Here is an 18,553-nt window from a genome sequence, read left to right as displayed (position 1 = left end):
TTTGGCTGAAAATGTTGTCGTGTTAACGGCCCCTAACAAGAAAGTTTGAGTTCAGAAAATTACAGGAAGTTTTTATAGTACAGTGACCTCTTATACAGTATGTCAAAATATCAAGGGAATTTTGGTTTCTCAGTTCATGACCCCTTTAATGAGCTGCATTTTGGTCACTATTTCATATTCATCCCAATGTTTGACAACGGAAAAATAAAAATGTTTTAGTTTGAATTTGGCTATATTTAAATACAGTAGCCTATGTGAGCACAGAAAGTAGGAGAGAAGCAAACAAATGTAAAAGGCTCACACTAAGCAGAATGCAAATATGATGCAAAATGTCATGAATATTCTAATTTGTGTATGGTGTCATATAGCAATGTTTCGAGCAGGCTACTTTCCATTGAAAGAAGTTGGCAACAGTGGATTTTGGTCCACTGCAGTTTTAATAAGAAAATACTCGGCAATGGTGTTGACTGATGAATTTGCACATAGTTTGTCTTTAAGCAAATTAAAAACACCAGAGAGCCATGTAAATGTTAATCTTAAAAACTTGATTTTGACCACATAGGCTCTGTATTTTATTTTTTTGTGCATTCATGAAAAAAAAAAAAATGTAGCATTAGCTCCACACTGCAGAACTGGGGCCATATTCACAAAACATTTTAACTTACCACTAAGAGTTCTCCTAAATAGCAATATAAGTTCTTAGGTAAGAGTTTCCTCTGACGATGATGCCAGCTATCATACTAACCATGCCCACAGTGATTGGCTGATTGGTGCTGGGTTTTTGTCAAAAATTTCATCATAAAAATATTGTAGAATTAGGTATCATGTTGTAATATGCATATAAAAAATGTAAAATAAAAATTTTGCCTTATTCAACTAAAGATGTGTTGACAGAAGAACACACTTATTGTGTTGTAAAAATGCAAGCGTATACAGAGCTTTATTTTAATTTTCAAAATTTTGTATTTTAAAATTAACTTAATACTACTAGTAATGTCAGTTTAGTAGTCAGATTACACAAGTAAATGTGGAGCTTCTAATTGAGTGATAAAAAGCAGATGCAAATAACATACAAAACAAACAACCAAAAAAACACACAACAAAAATTTTCAACACCAGAACCAACAACCTAATTATATATCTAATTTAGTGCTGTCAACTGATTAAAAAAAATATTAATCACACATTTTTTTTCCTAAAAATTGTGATTAATTGCGATTAGTCCCAACTAACATTAAAGTTTTTAGATATACTTCTATCTTGCAAAATTTTCACATTTAATCTTCAAATTAATGTAGAAACAACATTAAGATAGTATATTTTTAATATTTGTTTAATTGCATTTTTTTATGACCGAAGGCGAGTTTCACTGATACTAATACTACTGATGTCTCTAGGAAATTTTCTTTTTCCTAATATTTAACCATTGACTATAGCCATTTAACATTATAGTATAATTGAGAGCTATCAATTTTAACATTTATTAGATTTAAAAAATAACAACTAATTTAAGTGAACTTAAAACTATCTTCCCATAAACCTTCTTAAATGTGACTCATAAGCCTCTTCCGGAATGTGTCCTGGGATTTGTCCCGGGATCGTTTGATTGTGGTTCATTCACACTGCCAGTGATTTTCCAGAATCTGTGTGTGCGTTCACACACATCCCGTAAAGATCCCATAAAGACACGTGACATTACGATGTGACGTGTAATCTGAAGCATTCTGTTTCACTTAAGCTAGCAAACGATCTCAGCTTCAGCGCGGACAGTGAGGAGCTACCTGCTTTATTAGAGTTTGCACATATTTTTTCATCGCAAACATTGATCTGCCTTCAAAACACCCGGTAAAAGAGTAGCATGATAACATGCGTCATAACTACAACACACCCTTTAGGGCACTGGTTCTGGCTTTTTTTTCACACAGAGCTCGTTCTGGGACTGAACCCGGCAATGTTACTAGGTCCCCAACCCGGGATCAATCCCGGAATCAATCCCGGGACTTGTTTGCGTTCACACAGAAGGCACTCCGGCAATTTTCCGGGACCAACATGCCGTGTGAAAAGGGCTCTATATAACAAGTACTTGCATACATGCACAATTTTAAGGCAGCTTTAATCACGTTTTAACTTCATGACTTAACTGACAACGTTGCATGCTCATAGTTTCATTTGTGCTTTAATATGAAAAGATACTCAGCGCATACAACTGCATTTGTGCGTGAGATTGAAGAGCATGTGCTACAAGCACAGTATATTGGCTGACAAGAAAGGAAAATTCACTTTCACTGACATATGGCCTGACAACATTTCATCTGACCGCAGTTCACTGTTGTTCTGCTGAAGCTCCTCATCACCTGTCCTGTTTCCACGCTCGTCTGACTAAAGCCTGGCACTGAAGCAAAGTCAGAGAGCGCATCTGAAAAGTCTCCCATTTGATGTGGTTGTAAAGACGTTCTGCATCTAAATAAATGCAATTCTTGTCAAGAAAAAAGAGACAGAAGCAGCAGTTGTGAATTGGGTGGCCAATCCTAGCTCCGTCCTTGCGTTAACTGCGTTAAATATTTTTAATACGTTAAACTAAAAAAAAAAAAAAAAAAAAAAAAGAATTGCATGCATTAACATGCAAATTTTGACAGCACTAATCTAATTTATTATTAATATTTAGCTTACTCTGGAAAAGGTTTCTGTGACATCTCGCGGGTGTTGGCAAAAAGTCTCATGATTTATTTCCAGAGCATGATGCATGATGGGATACACTTAGCCTTGAATACCGTTCCAAAGCGGTATTCAATAATTTAGTGTTAATTAAGGGCACTGCACTGTTTTTAAGAACTAAGACACTTGCATGCTTACTTTTTGTTGCATGCATGTGCCCTTAAGTGGCCGCAAGTGTGGGTATCTCAAAGCTTAGTGTATAAAGAACTTCTTTTTACCCTTAAGCGAAGAATGATCAAGAACTTTGCTGTGAGAGTATATCGGGGCCTTTTTACATGACAGAATACTGTTATGGCTTTCTTTGCACCTCTAATAATCGTTTTGCCATCTTCTACCTGGGAGGGCTGAATTACCTTCCTGCTGTACAGCACCACACTGGTCAAACTGCATTATTGCAGGCCCTTACATCAGACCATATGAGCGAAAATATTTGTCAAAATTTTTCTTATTGTTGATAATGTTGTTGACTAATCATTTCAGTAATTTTCATTTCATCCATACTCACAACAAAATCACATATTAGTATGGGCTTAAACAAAAAACACGTAATCAGTAAAACCACTTACTTCTTTTTCTTCTTTTGCCTTGATCCTGAACTCATTTTTCAGTGCCTTTTTTTGTTGTTGTTTACAATAACCTGTGTGGTAAAAAAAAAAAAAAAAGTTTACCTTTCAAAATTCTTAAAACAAATTATTATTTTGTTCTTATTCTGTGGTCATTGTTATATTTTGCATTACTTTCTTGGGTCTGTTGTGGCTTCTAGCTACAACGCAGTTGTGGGCATAAGTTTACATACACCTTGCAGAATCTGTAAAATATTGCACATTTAAAAAAATGTAAGACCAATCATAAAAATTGCATTTTTCAAAATATATTTTTTTTATTTCATACTTTCTGAAGAAGCTATTTCACACAACAGATAATGACAACAAAATAATGACAGTATTTACACAAATGAGGCAGTTCAAGTTTAAAGGTGCTTGATTCTTGATACTTAATACTGGGGCTATTTGAAGTGAAACACTAGGCCTACTTACAATCAACATGTAAGTAAATAAAAAAAATATAAAATAAAATAATAATAATAAATAATAATAATAATAATAATAATAATAATGGGATTTTCTAAGAATTTAGTTCAGACACCAGCCATTTGCCTGAATAGCTATATACATAAAACGCAGTATGTGAAATTTCTAAATTCACAATATGCCTAAAAAAAGTAGGGTAGAAGTACCTGGATGACCTACTTCCCTGCCAAGATTCTTAAGTTGGCATCTATAGACCATGGGAAAGGAGTTGTGAAAAGTACGGCAGGGCTCTCAAAATCAATAGCCTAGGGATATTGTCTCTTTCAGTCAGGCTACCAAAATGTATCACTGTCATGTCTGACAGGCTATCTTAATAAATAGTGATATAAAATTCCTTCCTTTGTGTTCTTCACTCACTTGTAGTGGTGAAATGGATCGTAGATGATCATTTGCACATGCTTTTAAGTCTTGCCGTATTAAACATTCTAGCATGTTAAACCATTCAAGCACATGAATTGACTAATAAGAACTCAATTAAAGGGGTCATATGATGCAATTTCAATTTTTCCTTTCTTTTGGGAGGTGTAAAGAAGATCTGTAAAGTTGCAAAGACTAAAGTCTCAAATCCAAAGAGATATTCTTTATAAAAGTTAAGAGTCAACCACGCCTACCTAAAACGGCTCATTCTAACACACCCCCACATGTATACATCACAATGTGGGAAGATTTGCATAACGCCGCCCAAATGTTCACGCAAAGCAAGAAGTTGTATTTACAACGCTTTTCCAGAACAGTTCAACCCAAATATACAGATGTGTGCAGTGCATTTTATGGAGGACTGTTTCCTGATCCTGGGAGGGAAGATTACAATGCCGGCTGTTCTGACTCACAGACTGTAAGTGCGTTTACATATTTAAAGGATTTGCCACTGACGGTTCAAATGCAAATTTTGAGCAGTGTAGAGTAGCGCTTGTTGTTTGTCGTTTATCCGATCACAAATGCAGACATGGTTTTATGTTTACGCGACGTGATGCAATGCAACGCGTAAAAACACAGTACAAAAGTACTGTGAACACATGTTGTGAACACAGTAAAACACATGTTGCTCTGCATATTTTTTATGTTTCTCTTATCGCTTCAGACGTTTGTTCTATTCGAACATAAGTGCCCTGCGAAGTGGACATCACAAGATATTCTGCCATGATTCCAGTTCGAAGCGAACATATACGTTCCCTTCAAAGTGCATTGAAGTGTGCGAGATGTGATTTTAAATTGTATTTATTTACAGAGGTATATGATGTCACACTTGTCCGTGTGTGAAGACGTTGTGCAGCGCAAATCCGTAAATGAATGTTCCGAAGTCAAGTAAACTTCAACAGATGTCCCCTGCTCAGGAAGAAGGGAGTAATGAACACTGTGTAGGGACCATGTCAATGGGAACACAGTTCATGCATGGAGCTCACTTCTAACGAGCGGATTAACTGAATCAGGTGTGTTAACAAGAGAGACATGCAATATATGCAGAGCTGGGGGGCTCGAGGACTGGAATTGAGAACCGCTGGTATTGTCATTACAATCGGTAATCATGTCCCCACCAGAGTATGTAAGCGGAGTGGAGTGGGAGCGGGGCGAGGAGTAGAGCGGCCTGATTTTGCCTGATCTAGGAGCGGATTTTTTGAAAGTCGGACCATTGAGTTTTCGCTCCGACAATGCTCCGCTACTGCTCCATCATGAGCACAAATTATGACAACTCATGCATTAAACATAATTAGTTAGCTTGACAGATATGTGGATCACATACAAAGGTTAAAATGGCGATGGACAAGTGCGGGAGGTTAAAGCATGTTGTAAATTTGTACAGTTTGTTAATCTCCACTCGAAACTAATGTGCTGCTACATTGCTGCATACAGACAGAGCACACAAGAAAACACATAACATACAGATTGTGCGCATATATTCAGGAATGAAAAAAAAAAAAAAAAATAGATACAGCATATTCTTTGGAGCGGAGTGGTTATTGAATGCTTGGAGCACAGAGGGGAAACTGTTGCCGTTTCACTCCGCTCACATACTCTGGTCCCCACTGGATGCCAAAAATGGCTCGTTTATAATGGGTTTTAATGTTTTTGTCTCGGCGCTCCGGGACACACGGCATCACAGTATAGTAAGGGGCATTACATTTCCATTACATGCTTGAGGTATTCGTCCAATCACAATGCACTGGATAGCTGGCCAATCAGAGCACACATCGCTTTTCAAAACGATAAACTTTGTAAAAATCGACTCATTTCAGAAAAGCGGGGGATAGAGGAAGAACAATAATGTACAGTATGTGGAAAATAATGTGTTTTTTGAAACTTAAACCACATAAACACATTTCATTACACCAAATATACAAAATAATGTTCTTTTTAGCAACATCATATGACCCCTTTAATTGCTCAAGCACTGTTTTTCGAAAACAGAATTGATTTCTCTTTCAAGTATCCTTGCACTTGAAAGGATACATACACACATGTAAGGTCTGTTTTGGGTTTTGTTTCATGTTCATGTTTTCATGTCTTTTATTTTGTTATTGTTTGATTTTGCTGTTTGTGTCATGTTTCCATTGCCCTCATGTATCTCTGCCTTGTGTATGTGTCATGTTCTCATTGGTTATTGTCTTGTGATGTAATTATCAGTTCTGTTTGCTCATTGGTTGCTTTAGTCATGTGTCTTGTTTCCCATTGGTTTGTTCCTGTCATGTTACCCTCATTGTTTACTATAAGTAGTCATGTTTTTGCCATTGTCTCTTGTCATGTATTAAGGTTGCTGTCGGTGAGTCTAGTCTGTTCATGCCACCTCAAGTCTGTTCAAGTCAAGTCTTCGTTTCCTGTTTTGATCATTGTAAATAAACTGCACTTGGGTTCATCGCTACACTCACCTTCAGTGGACTCATTACAGAATACACGACCCTACACTGAACCCAGCAGTTTCACGCCTCCTCTACCTTTGTCAGGGTGACAGGCCTATAGAGGATTATGTGGCGGATTTTTTCGAGGTATGCCATATGGTGGACTTTAATGATGTTGCCCTTAAGGTAATTTTTTGTAAGGGACTCAAAGACAGTTTATCTGATCTGATGCCAGACAACACATGCTCTGCCACCCTAGAAGAATATATTGACCATGCTCTTTTTCTGGCTGGTTCACCTCTTACTGTGGGAGTTGCGGATGAGGAGCCCCGCAATTGCGCTGTACCCTCTGCGCCAGAGCATTCTCACATCCCCACTGTCATGTCAGGAGTTGTCCACGCCATGCCTGTTACCCCAAGGCCTGTTCACGTCACGTCTGTCAAGCCAAAGCCTGCTCACTTCATGCCTGCAAAGCCAATGTCTACTTGCATCACGCCTGCTATGCCAAAGTCCACTAACATCATGTCTGCTACCCCAGGGTTTCTTCATGTCACGTCTGCCAAGACAGAGCCTGCTCACATCATGCCGGTCTCTCAAGAGATTCTCCACAACATGGCCGCCATTGAAGAGTTTGCTGTAAGATGGCTGCCACACAGGAGTCTCTCTCCGAATGGCCATCCTTCTAGAGACTCGTCACGTCTCAGCTGAACTTCCAGAGACTCGTCACGTGTCAGCTGATCATCCAGGGTCTCGTCACGACATAGCTGCCATTCCAGAATCCGCTCACGTCATGCCTGTCGAGCCAGGGCCTTCACACTTCACACGCCTGAGTCCCCGGCCGAGATGGCCGCCATGCCTGAGTCTCCGGCCAAGCCTGAATCTCACCATGTCATGGCTGTCACAGAGACTGTTCCTTTGACCTCAGTGCTTCCAGTGATGGCAGTCGCCATTTTGAGCATGTGGGCTGCACACTGCGCTCCAGAGATCTCTCCTGTCCACGAGTCTGCTCCTGAGGCCACTCCTGGCCCTGAATTCACTGCAGAATCTCCAGAGGAGGTGGCATCTGCTGCAGAACCTCCAGAGGTGGAGGCGGCCGCTTCGGAACTCAATGTCTGCCTTGTCACGGCCACGGAGGGCATCCACGAACTCACTGTCTGTCCTGTCACGGCCAAGGAGGCCGTCCACGAACTCTCTGCCTGTCCTGTCACAGCCAAGGAGGCTGTCCACGAACTCTCTGCCTGTCCTGTCATGGCCACGGAGGACGCTCAAGAACTCACTGTCTGTCCTGTCATGACCAAGTGGTCTGTCCATGGTTCTGCTCCACCATGGCTTCCTGCTCTGTGGGCACCGCCTGGCCACCCCACTCTGCCTGCACCGCCATGGGTCCCTGCTAGGCCTGCACCGCCATTAAATTACCACCGTCTTTTATTTATTTATTTATTTTTTTTGCTGTTTGTGTCATGCTTCCCTTGCCCTCATGTATCTCTGCCTTGTGTATGTGTCATGTTCTCATTGGTTATTGTCTTGTGATGTGATTCAGTTCTGTTTGCCCATTGGTTGCTTTAGTCATGTGTCTTGTTTCCCATTGGTTTGTTCCTGTCATGTTACCCTCATTGTTTAATGAGGGTAGTCATATAAGTAGTCATGTTTTTGCCATTGTCTCTTGTTGTGTATTAATGTTGTAACCTGCTGTCGGCGAGTCTAGTCTGTTCATGCCATGTCAAGTCTGTTTTAGTCAAGTCTTTGTTTCCTGTTTTGATCACTGTAAATAAACTGCACTTAGGTTCATCGCTACACTCGCCTTCAGTGGACTCATTACAACACAAAATTATCTCAAAATACCCACCTTGGCAAGTATTCTCTTAAACACAATTGGTTATGTCTTAAGTGAACATAAACAGTGGAGAAAAATCACATTCATATCATTATATTAATTGCATCCACGCATTAGGTCTTAGGGTGCTTTTGCACCTGGTTCGTTTTAAGAGGTTTTTTTCAGAATCTGTCCCGTTTTCTCCCTTAAGCCAGGCTTACACTACAGGAGTTTTAAAATCCTAACCGATTATGATATCTGGTGACAGCACACACATAAGGAGAATCTTTGCAGATTTTCTTCCCTTTAATCTTAAATATGCACGCATTACAAGATTTGAAATTCGTCGCACATCACACACTACAAGATATTATTAAGATTAACACACAAGAGGGAGCATTGCACGTAATCTCACGCAGCAGATTGTCATTGTTTCAACAACTTATGTTTACATATGTTAGCTAGCATGCTAACAGCTATCTACACTCACCTGGTACGTTCAAAACTAAGGTGATTTACCCAGCGCTTCTCAAACATGTTTGATATTACTCGGGGCAGCCCCGATTTGTGTGCAAGCAGATCGGAAGATGCAAGATTTGATCGGTGAACGCCTCACATTACCAGATAACTAACGCCAAACATTGGGAATGATCGAGGTCCTTGTCAAAATTCTCAGGAGGGGAAAATCGGGACTTAATCGGGCTAAAACTCCTTTAGTGTGAGCCCGGCTTTAGTTAACGCCATGGCACAATTACTGTAATTATGCAATACTAGTAAAAATCATTCACGTCCTTGTAGAATTTGTAATTACAATTTGTAAACTGTGAATTTACTGAGAGCTACAACCTGACCACCTCAGATTCATTTAGGCGCTATATTTAGGCATTGACAGTGTGATAGTTCCAAGACAGAGTAAGGGTTCACAGAAGCATGTGAACAGCTCCAAGTTGTCATCTCAAAATTATAGCAATTACGAAATGAATGCACCATAAGTCCCTGTTTCGGAACAAAGGTCTACAGGTCTGAAAATGCCTTAACCTTTTGAGCAGTATGGTCCCACACATGGGATTTTTATTTCTGTGCCCCTGGGAGTATGGTCCCACATATGGGATTAAGAATGTTTGGTGATGTCACATAATTGCCAAATTCAAACTGCGCTTTGGCTGACGCTGAGACGCCACTGCACTTGTCATATAAGCATAACTTTGCAGTGTTTTTACTCACATGTTTATTTTAGATTTCAGACATTTAAATACACATACATACATAGTTTGAGATGTTTATGAAAGCAGCATTAACAATCCACAAATATAATTTGCTGACGTGTTTTATTAATTTTAGATACACATAGTGTAAGCAGGCATGGGCCGGTAAGAGATTTTGATGGTATGATAAACTTAAGCAAAAATATCACGGTTTCACGGTATTGTTGTTACAAAAAAATAAAATAAAACATTTCCGCTGGACACAATATATTTTAGAATATTAGAAAGAGTAGAATTAGTTTTTTTTTTAAACTTGTTTCCTAAAAAGAAAAAAAAGCTTTTTTTTGTCAAGAATGAGTCATTTATACATGTTTTAACATAATTTATTCATGACTAACGTAGACTATATAGGCCACTTGGAAGTTGGAACAAAGAGCACAAGTATTCTCAATTTCCAGTTTCAATACATACAGGGTACTAAGATATTCAAGATAACAGAAAATCTGTCGAATCATAAATTAAATTAGACAAACAGCTTCGATGTTTCATAACACAATTCATACATACAGTCGTGGCCAAAAGTTTTGAGAATTACATAAATATTAGTTTTCAAAAAGTTTGCTGCTAAACTGCTTTTAGATCTTTGTTTCAGTTGTTTCTGTGATGTACTGAAATATAATTACAAGCACTTCATACGTTTCAAAGGCTTTTATCGACAATTACATGACATTTATGCAAAAAGTCAGTATTTGCAGTGTTGGCCCTTCTTTTTCAGGACCTCTGCAATTCAACTGGGCATGCTCTCAATCAACTTCTGGGCCAAATCCTGACTGATAGCAACCCATTCTTTCATAATAACTTCTTGGAGTTTGTCAGAATTAGTGGGTTTTTGTTTGTCCACCCGCCACTTGAGGATTGACCACAAGTTCTCAATGGGATTAAGATCTGGGGAGTTTCCAGGCCATGGACCCAAAATTTCAACATTCTGGTCCCCGAGCCACTTAGTTATCACTTTTGCCTTATGGCACGGTGCTCCATCGTGCTGGAAAATGGGTTGTTGGAAGAAGTTGCTGTTGGAGGGTGTTTTGGTACCATTCTTTATTCATGGCTGTGTTTTTGGGCAGAATTGTGAGTGAGCCCATTCCCTTGGATGAGAAGCAACCCCACACATGAATGGTGTCAGGATGCTTTACTGTTGGCATAACACAGGGCTGATGGTAGCGCTCACCTTTTCTTCTCCGGACAAGCCTTTTTTCCAGATGCCCCAAACAATCGGAAAGGGGCTTCATCGGAGAATATGACTTTGCCCCAGTCCTCAGCAGTCCATTCACTATACTTTCTGCAGAAGATCCATCTGTCCCTGATGTTTTTTTTGGAGAGAAGTGGCTGCTTTGCTGCCCTTCTTGACACCAGGCCATCTTCCAAAAGTCTTCGCCTCACTGTGCGTGCAGATGCGCTCACACCTGCCTGCTGCCATTCCTGAGCAAGCTCTGCACTGGTGGCACTCCGATCCCGCAGCTGAATCCTCTTTAGGAGACGATCCTGGCGCTTGCTGGACTTTCTTGGACGCCCTGAAGCCTTCTTTACAAGAATTGAACCTCTTTCCTTGAAGTTCTTGATGAACCTATAAATTGTTGATTTAGGTGCAATCTTAGTAGCCACAATATCCTTGCCTGTGAAGCCATTTTTATGCAAAGCAATGATGGCTGCATGCGTTTCTTTGCAGGTCACTATGGTTAACAATGGAAGAACAATGATTTTAAGCATCACCCTCCTTTTAACATGGTCAAGTCTGCCATTCTAACCCAATCAGCCTGACATAATGATCTCCAGCCTTGTGCTCGTCAACATTCTCACCTGAGTTAACAAGATGATTACTGAAATGATCTCAGCAGGTCCTTTAATGACAGCAATGAAATGCAGTGGAAAGGTTTTTCTAATTTTCATGGCAAAGAAGGACTATGCAATTCATCTTATCACTCTTCATAACATTCTGGAGTATATGCAAATTGCTATTATAAAAACTTAAGCAGCAACTTTTCCAATTTCCAATATTTATGTAATTCTCAAAACTTTTGGCCATGACTGTACTTAAACTAGGAACATAATTACAGTATTTCACATGGTCCCTTACACAGTGTTGTTGTGGCCACGGTGTGTCATGTAACAAGCATGACACACTGCCATGGAAACAATAAGGGGTAACATTCTAAAATAATGGTTACCTAAAAAAAACTCACTCTGGGGGAAAGCTAGAATATTTTAAACTCACCAGTAAAGGGTTTAACCTTAAACAACAGCCATACTTGCTGCTGTCTGTGTCCTTAATGTTAATCAAACAACAAAACAGAACTTTAACAAAGATTAATCTATATACAGTGAACACTATGCACACTATTGTCACAGTCATGGACTTCCATTCCTGTTCCTTTTGAGTTTTCCTTCTTTGGTCATGTTCCTTTTCTTGTTTAGTTAATCGATTACTCACCACCTGTTTCTGTTCTTCTGATTACTTCCTTTGTGCTTATAAACCCAGTCTGTTTCATTCTAGTTTGTCGGTTCTTAAAGTATCATTGTTTTAAGTCAAGTTAAGCTATGTATGTGTTTGTTCTTTCGCCCTTGTGATCATTAAAACCAACTCCTTTTGGATTTTAATCTGGCACCCTTCATTTGTAGACATGCATGTGTAACAACTATTTACACATAGCCTAATTACTGTATTTCTGTACCTAATTATTACTGTTAGTCCTTATTTTACTTGTGATTTTGTTCTATTTTACTTATCTAGTCTATGCTTGTAATTTGTTTATTTGTTCTTATTTTATTACTGACAGTTCACTTGTCTCTAATAATATTTGACCTCTATTAGTTTTATATTTATTAGTATTATGTTTGCCACAGATCCTGTCAACACTAATGAATCGGACATTCTAGCACCGCCCACTCGCTCACGATCACCTGAGTTCTAATCACCTGCACCTGCTCACACTCATCAACTCCCCTTTAAGAACCATTGCTGTCTCTCAATCTTCATCTAGTCTCATTGATCTCTAGTACGGATCTACTCTCTGGACCTCAGACCCTGCCTATGCCTGCATTCAAGCCCAAAATCCTCCAGCCTTCATAGGCTGGACTTCCCTTTGGAAAGAAGGGATCTCAATCCCCAGCTAAATCTCAGTCAAGGGATCCTACTGTGCTTACCAGATATCTTCCATCGCTTATTCCCTGCTCTCTCTCTCATCTGTCAATGACAATGTTACTAGTTTTTTTTGCTGTGGTATTGAAGAAATGTTCTCCAAATAATAAAGAAGAATTTTTTTCCAAAGAACCATTTTTTCATCAAAATAAATAAATAAATAAATAAATAAACTTACTCCAGTGCTGCCTCCCTCCCCGACGAGCTCAATCACTTTTATGCTCGTTTTGATAAAAATAATAAGGAGATCTCACTCAAAGCTGAGCATCAACCCAGTGAACTGTCTCTCACACTCTCCACATCAGATGTTTACTCTACTCTGCCTAAGGTGAATGCAAAGAAGGCAGCTGGTCCTGATGGAATACCTGGTCGTGTGCTTAAAGCCTGTGCGGAGCAACTGGCTGAGGTCTTCACGGACATTTTCAATCTGTCCCTGGCCCAAACAACTGTCCCCACTATCTTCAAAACCTCCACCATCGTACCAGTACCGAAACACTCCACTGCCTCGGCCCCTAACGACTTCCGTCCTGTTGCACTCACCCCCATCATTGCCAAGTGCTTTGAGAGGCTGGTTGCATCCCACTTAAAATTCTGTCTCCCTGCTACACTAGACCCATTTCAATTTGCCTATCGCTGCAATAGATCAACAGAGGACGCCATCTCAACGGCACTTCACTCTGCCCTCACCCACCTGGACAGTCAAAACACACATGTGAGAATGCTGTTCATTGAATTCAGTTCTGCATTTAATACTGCAATCCCTCCCAAGCTGATCTCCAAGCTCAGCCAGCTTGGAATCAGCACATCCATCTGCAATTGGATTCTAGACTTTTTGACTAACAGACCTCAAGTCTGTTAAATTAGATAACCTCTCCTCCTCCATCATCACCCTGAACACCAGCGTGCCACAGGGCTGCGTACTGAGCCCTCTCCTGAACTCCCTATTCACCCAAGACTGCGTTCCTGTTTATGGCTCCAACAACATAATCAAATTTGCAGATGACACCACGGTGGTAGGTCTGATCAAAGATGATGATGAGTCAGACTACAGCGATGAGGTGCAGCACCTGGCTGTGTTGTGTGCCACCAACAATCTACATAGAACTAAACACCCAGAAGACAAAGGAGATCATTGTGGACTTCAGGCGGACTAGGAGTCATGCACACACACCCATCTACATCAACGGAGCTGTAGTGGAGCGTGTGTCGAGTTTCAAGTTCCTTGGCATCCACATCTCTGATGACCTCACCTGGTCCCATAACACCTCCACCCTGGTCAAAAAGGCACAGCAGCGCCTTTACTTCTTACGGAGCCTTAAGAAAGTTCACCTGAATCCAAGGATCCTTATGGAATTCTACCACTGTACCATTGAGACCATACTCACAAAGTGCATCTCAGTATGGTACAGCAATTGCTCCGCATCTGACCGCAAAGCACTCCAGCGAGTGGTGAAAACTGCTCAATGGATCACCGGCACCCAGTTATCTTCCATTGAGAACATCTATCATAAGCGCTGTCTGGGCAGGGCAAGAAACATCATCAAGGATGCCTCTCACCCTAACCATGGACTTTTCACTCTCCTTCCATCCGGCAGACGTTACAGGAGCCTACGCTCTCGGACTAGCAGGCTCAGGAAGAGCTTCTTCCCCGAGGCTGTGACCCTTCTGACAGCCACACCACCAATCTAACCGGCATCTGCTTTATTACTTTATTACTGCACTGGTCAAAGTACTTTACATACATGTATTTGCACTACTCATATTTTGCACAGACTGCACACTGTTCTAGCTTTCACACTGTAAACTAAGTTGTTACTATACAAAGCACAGTAAACTATTCTATAAAAATATAATTGCACTACTGTTATTTTGCATAGAAAATTTATTTTTAACAATACTTTTGCACATTCATCCAACTGTATTTATTACCACTGTTCTCACATTGCTGCTGTTCATAATGTGTATATATAATCCTACATTGCTCTGTTCATAATGTACATACAATCCTACACTGCATTCCTATTTATATTCTGTATATACTCTGCTCAATACTGTATATACTGTAGCAACCCCACTGTACATTCTGTAAATCATAGCTTCACTTACTCTGCACTTTTATGTATATAAAACACTATATTCTTGCACTTCTGGTTAGATGCTAACTGCATTTCATTAGCTCTGTACTTGTACTCTCCATAATGACAATAAAGTTGAATCTAATCTAATCTAAAGATGACAACGATAACATGGTAGTGGATGTAGTACATTGAGACTGCATTCACACTGTACACATGCATGCTTGATAATACTTTATTCATACACACGCATGCTTTTTAACAGTCATTAAGTTCTTAAATATAAAACCTACTCAGACAGTATGTGGTTTCAGGAAAGTAAAGTTAAAGGCCTGAAAAAAGAAAGAGGTGCAAACTCTGCTCAAAAGTTATGCACATAAAGGTGCAAATCTTATGTGACATGTTTCTCTTTTTCTTTATTCTACTTATCTGAACAACTTTGCCTCAAGGACAACCTTTGCAACCAGTGTCATTCTAGGTTAATAAATGTCAAAAAATGCTCCACTTCTGTGGACCTAATGGGTGGAGCTTGACTTTTGTTATGCTTAGCGTGTAGCTTGACCTTCAAGCGTCTCCCATTTTTTTTTCCAGAGAGAAGGAGCTGGAGGTCAGCTCTTAAGTGACATTGTCACAGTGTCTGGGTTGTGTTCCCTGGGTAACCACTAGATGTCCTCCTTCCCCACGGTGTCTGTCACTTAATGAACCACATTACCCACGATCCCTGTCTCCTCATTGCACTCAGCTGTCACTGGTTAGTAATCATTGCATGCAGTCAATTCCCCATTAGCGTTTGTCATGTCCCTGTGTATTTATACCGGTCTGTCTTAATATGTGTCACGGAGTCCTTGATAATCACCCTCATTCTCAACTCTCACTCTAGTCTGGTGTCCTTGTTTGTTTATCCTTTGGATATGTTTGGTTTTGACCCCTGCCTGGACTGTTTATTCTTTGGATTGCCCCTAAATAAAGACGTACTCGCATTTGGAACTCTCACTGTGTTTCCTTCTGTCCTGTCGGGGATACAAGGAAACACAGTGAGAGTTCCAAATGCGAGTACGTCTTTATTTAGGGGCAATCCAAAGAATAAACAGTCCAGGCAGGGGTCAAAACCAAACATATCCAAAGGACACCAGACTAGAACACGACTAGAGACGGACGAGGATTAACAAGGACTCCGTGACACATACTAAGACAGACACAGGGATAAATACACAGGGACATGACAAACACTAATGGGGAATTGACTGCGTGCAATGATTACTAACCAGTGACAGCTGAGTGCAATGAGGAGACAGGGATCGTGGGTAATGTGGTTCATTAAGTGACAGACACCGTGGGGAAGGAGGACATCTAGTGGTTACCCAGGGAACACAACCCAGACACTGTGATAGACATTATATTTCTATAGTGAATGATGACACGAAATTGCTGAAAGTGGTCTTTTTTTTTTTTCCTGATTAAGGTGCTTACAGGCCAAGTAATATAAAATACACAATTCACGCATGCTCTTAAAGTGCCTGAACCACAACAATTACCGCTTGCATCTATATTTATTATTTTTTTTGAAGGATTTTTTTAAAAACAATATATTTATGCTTCCTAGAAGACCAAAAAAATAAATAAAATCACTTGTGGACTATATTTAAACATACTGTATGTTGTGTAAAATAGCTTATCAGGTTAGACCCAAGTAACAAAACTAACAAATAAATAAATTTAGGCTATTCATTTTGCAGAACTGCAAGTCAAACATTTAAACTTGTATGAAAGGGATAAGGTTTATTATTATTACAATGACCATGTATTAAGAACAATAGGTTAGTAAATAAACTCAGCATACATGTAAATGTTCAGAAGGAGCCTGCTGTAGTGGTTTGCATATGCCTTGCATCAGCCAAAAGTTTAGTAAAGCCATTTAAACTATGAAATTACAAAAATGTATGGGAATAAATGCATAATTTGTTATATTTTTGTTATACTACATAAAGCGCAATAAATAAATAAATGAATAATAGCTACATTTGTAAGAAAAACAAAGATTACTGAGTGAAAAAGTTTCTACATCTTTTTTTTTTTCAGTGTACGTCTACATGAGATTATCTCCTACCTTAATTGTTTTTTATGTGGTCATGATGATGCTTCCCATCATATCCGCAGAATGAAAGCAAAGCTATTAGAATGAGACAGATAAACCCAGTCAGTGCACACAAGTCCTTAAGGTTTCTCTTCTCTGGAAAGAGCCTGATAAGTGAAAATGAAACTTATCCTTCCCTTTCACTCTCAAGTTCAGTGATTCAGAATGACTCAGATAAACCGGTTTTCACTTAGAGTAGGCTAACTACACATTTACTAAATCTAAATCTAAACTAAATCAGACACTTAAATGCCTGTTGCAAACAAAAAAATATGAATACTTGAAAACATGATGCGTCTTCAGAGAACTTTGTATTTTGAAATAATTTCAGTTAAATATTTAACCTGAGCAGCAAAGAAGGGAGAGGGAGGGCAGAGGAGGGCAGGGGTGAATCTAATATGTCTCCATCTGTTCTGTATCATTCTGAAAACAATTTTTTTTAATTGTTTTTGACCCAGACAATCTTATATTCCTGTTACAATAACAACAACAACAACAATAATAATAATAATAAAATACATCATTAATATCCCACTCATAATTTTATAACCCAAAGACTTTTACTAAAATGAAAAAAAAAGAAAAAAAAAAACAGAACTATAGAGGTATTAGCCAATATAGAAATGATGACATAATTTATGTATTTGTCTGTTAAAATGCAAGAAGATGCAAAAAGAGGACACTCTGGTTGCTAATGTAACCTCATTTCTCTGAGATAACGGGAAAGAGTATTGCATTTATCACACTTTGGGGAAAACAAATTTTTTTTCTGAATAATAGCTGCATGAACAAATGGCATTTCTGCACACCAAAACTGGCGGAGCTGACTGCAGGGGGGCAGCTGTGGCCTAATGGGGGGCAGCTGTGGCCTAATGGTTAGAGATTTGGACTTGTAACCAGAATGTCGCAGGTTCGGGTCTTGGTGCTGGCAGGAGTTGTAGGTGGGAGGGAGTGAATGAACAGCGCTCTCTTCCACCCTCAATACCCATGGCTGAAGTGCCCTTGAGCAAGGCACTGAACCCCCAGTTGCTCCCCGGGCGCTGGATATAGCTGCCCACTGCTCTCTGGGTGTGTGTTCACGGTGTGTTCACTTCTCACTGCTGTGTGTGTGCACTTGGATGGGTTAAATGCAGAGCACCAATTTCGAGTATGGGTTACCATACTTGACAAATGTCACGACTTTCACTTTTTTTCACTTTCACTATATAAGTCGGTGCCAACTGCCATTTCATGATAATCGTTTTACTGATATCGCCAGTGTCGACTTACATAGATGCAGCTTCATAGCACGACCTGGTACACAATGGTCATTCCTGTTATCTCAGTGAACCGAGGTTACGTCAGTAACCAGAAAATTCCCTTTTGATAGGGTTCACTCACATTGAGCACAGAACGAAAAGCCATCCTGAAAAAAGCCCAGCCCTAGGTCACCCTAGAGTGAAAGGTAGAATGGGCCAATAAAGGGCACAACTAGTCCGGAATCAGTGAGG

General features: G+C 39.7%; 1 long non-coding RNA gene across 2 annotated transcripts; it reads right to left on the bottom strand.

Annotated features, from left to right (window-relative positions):
- Positions 1-2,152: 2,152 nt before the first annotated feature.
- LOC122138421 lies at positions 2,153-17,154 on the bottom strand. 2 transcript variants are annotated; one of them, XR_006155545.1, is made up of 3 exons: positions 17,037-17,148; positions 3,453-3,523; positions 2,153-3,352 (listed from the first exon to the last, which is right to left on the bottom strand). It is a non-coding gene; the product is annotated as an uncharacterized LOC122138421 (long non-coding RNA). The 2 variants fall into 2 exon arrangements; XR_006155546.1 differs by lacking the exon at positions 3,453-3,523 and having other exon boundaries at positions 17,037-17,154.
- Positions 17,155-18,553: the final 1,399 nt, after the last annotated feature.

Source organism: Cyprinus carpio, chromosome B9, assembly GCF_018340385.1.
Source record: "Cyprinus carpio isolate SPL01 chromosome B9, ASM1834038v1, whole genome shotgun sequence".
NCBI lineage: Eukaryota > Metazoa > Chordata > Actinopteri > Cypriniformes > Cyprinidae > Cyprinus > Cyprinus carpio.
Note: the sequence above shows the minus strand (reverse complement) of the source record. Positions and strands in the feature narration are given on the sequence as shown.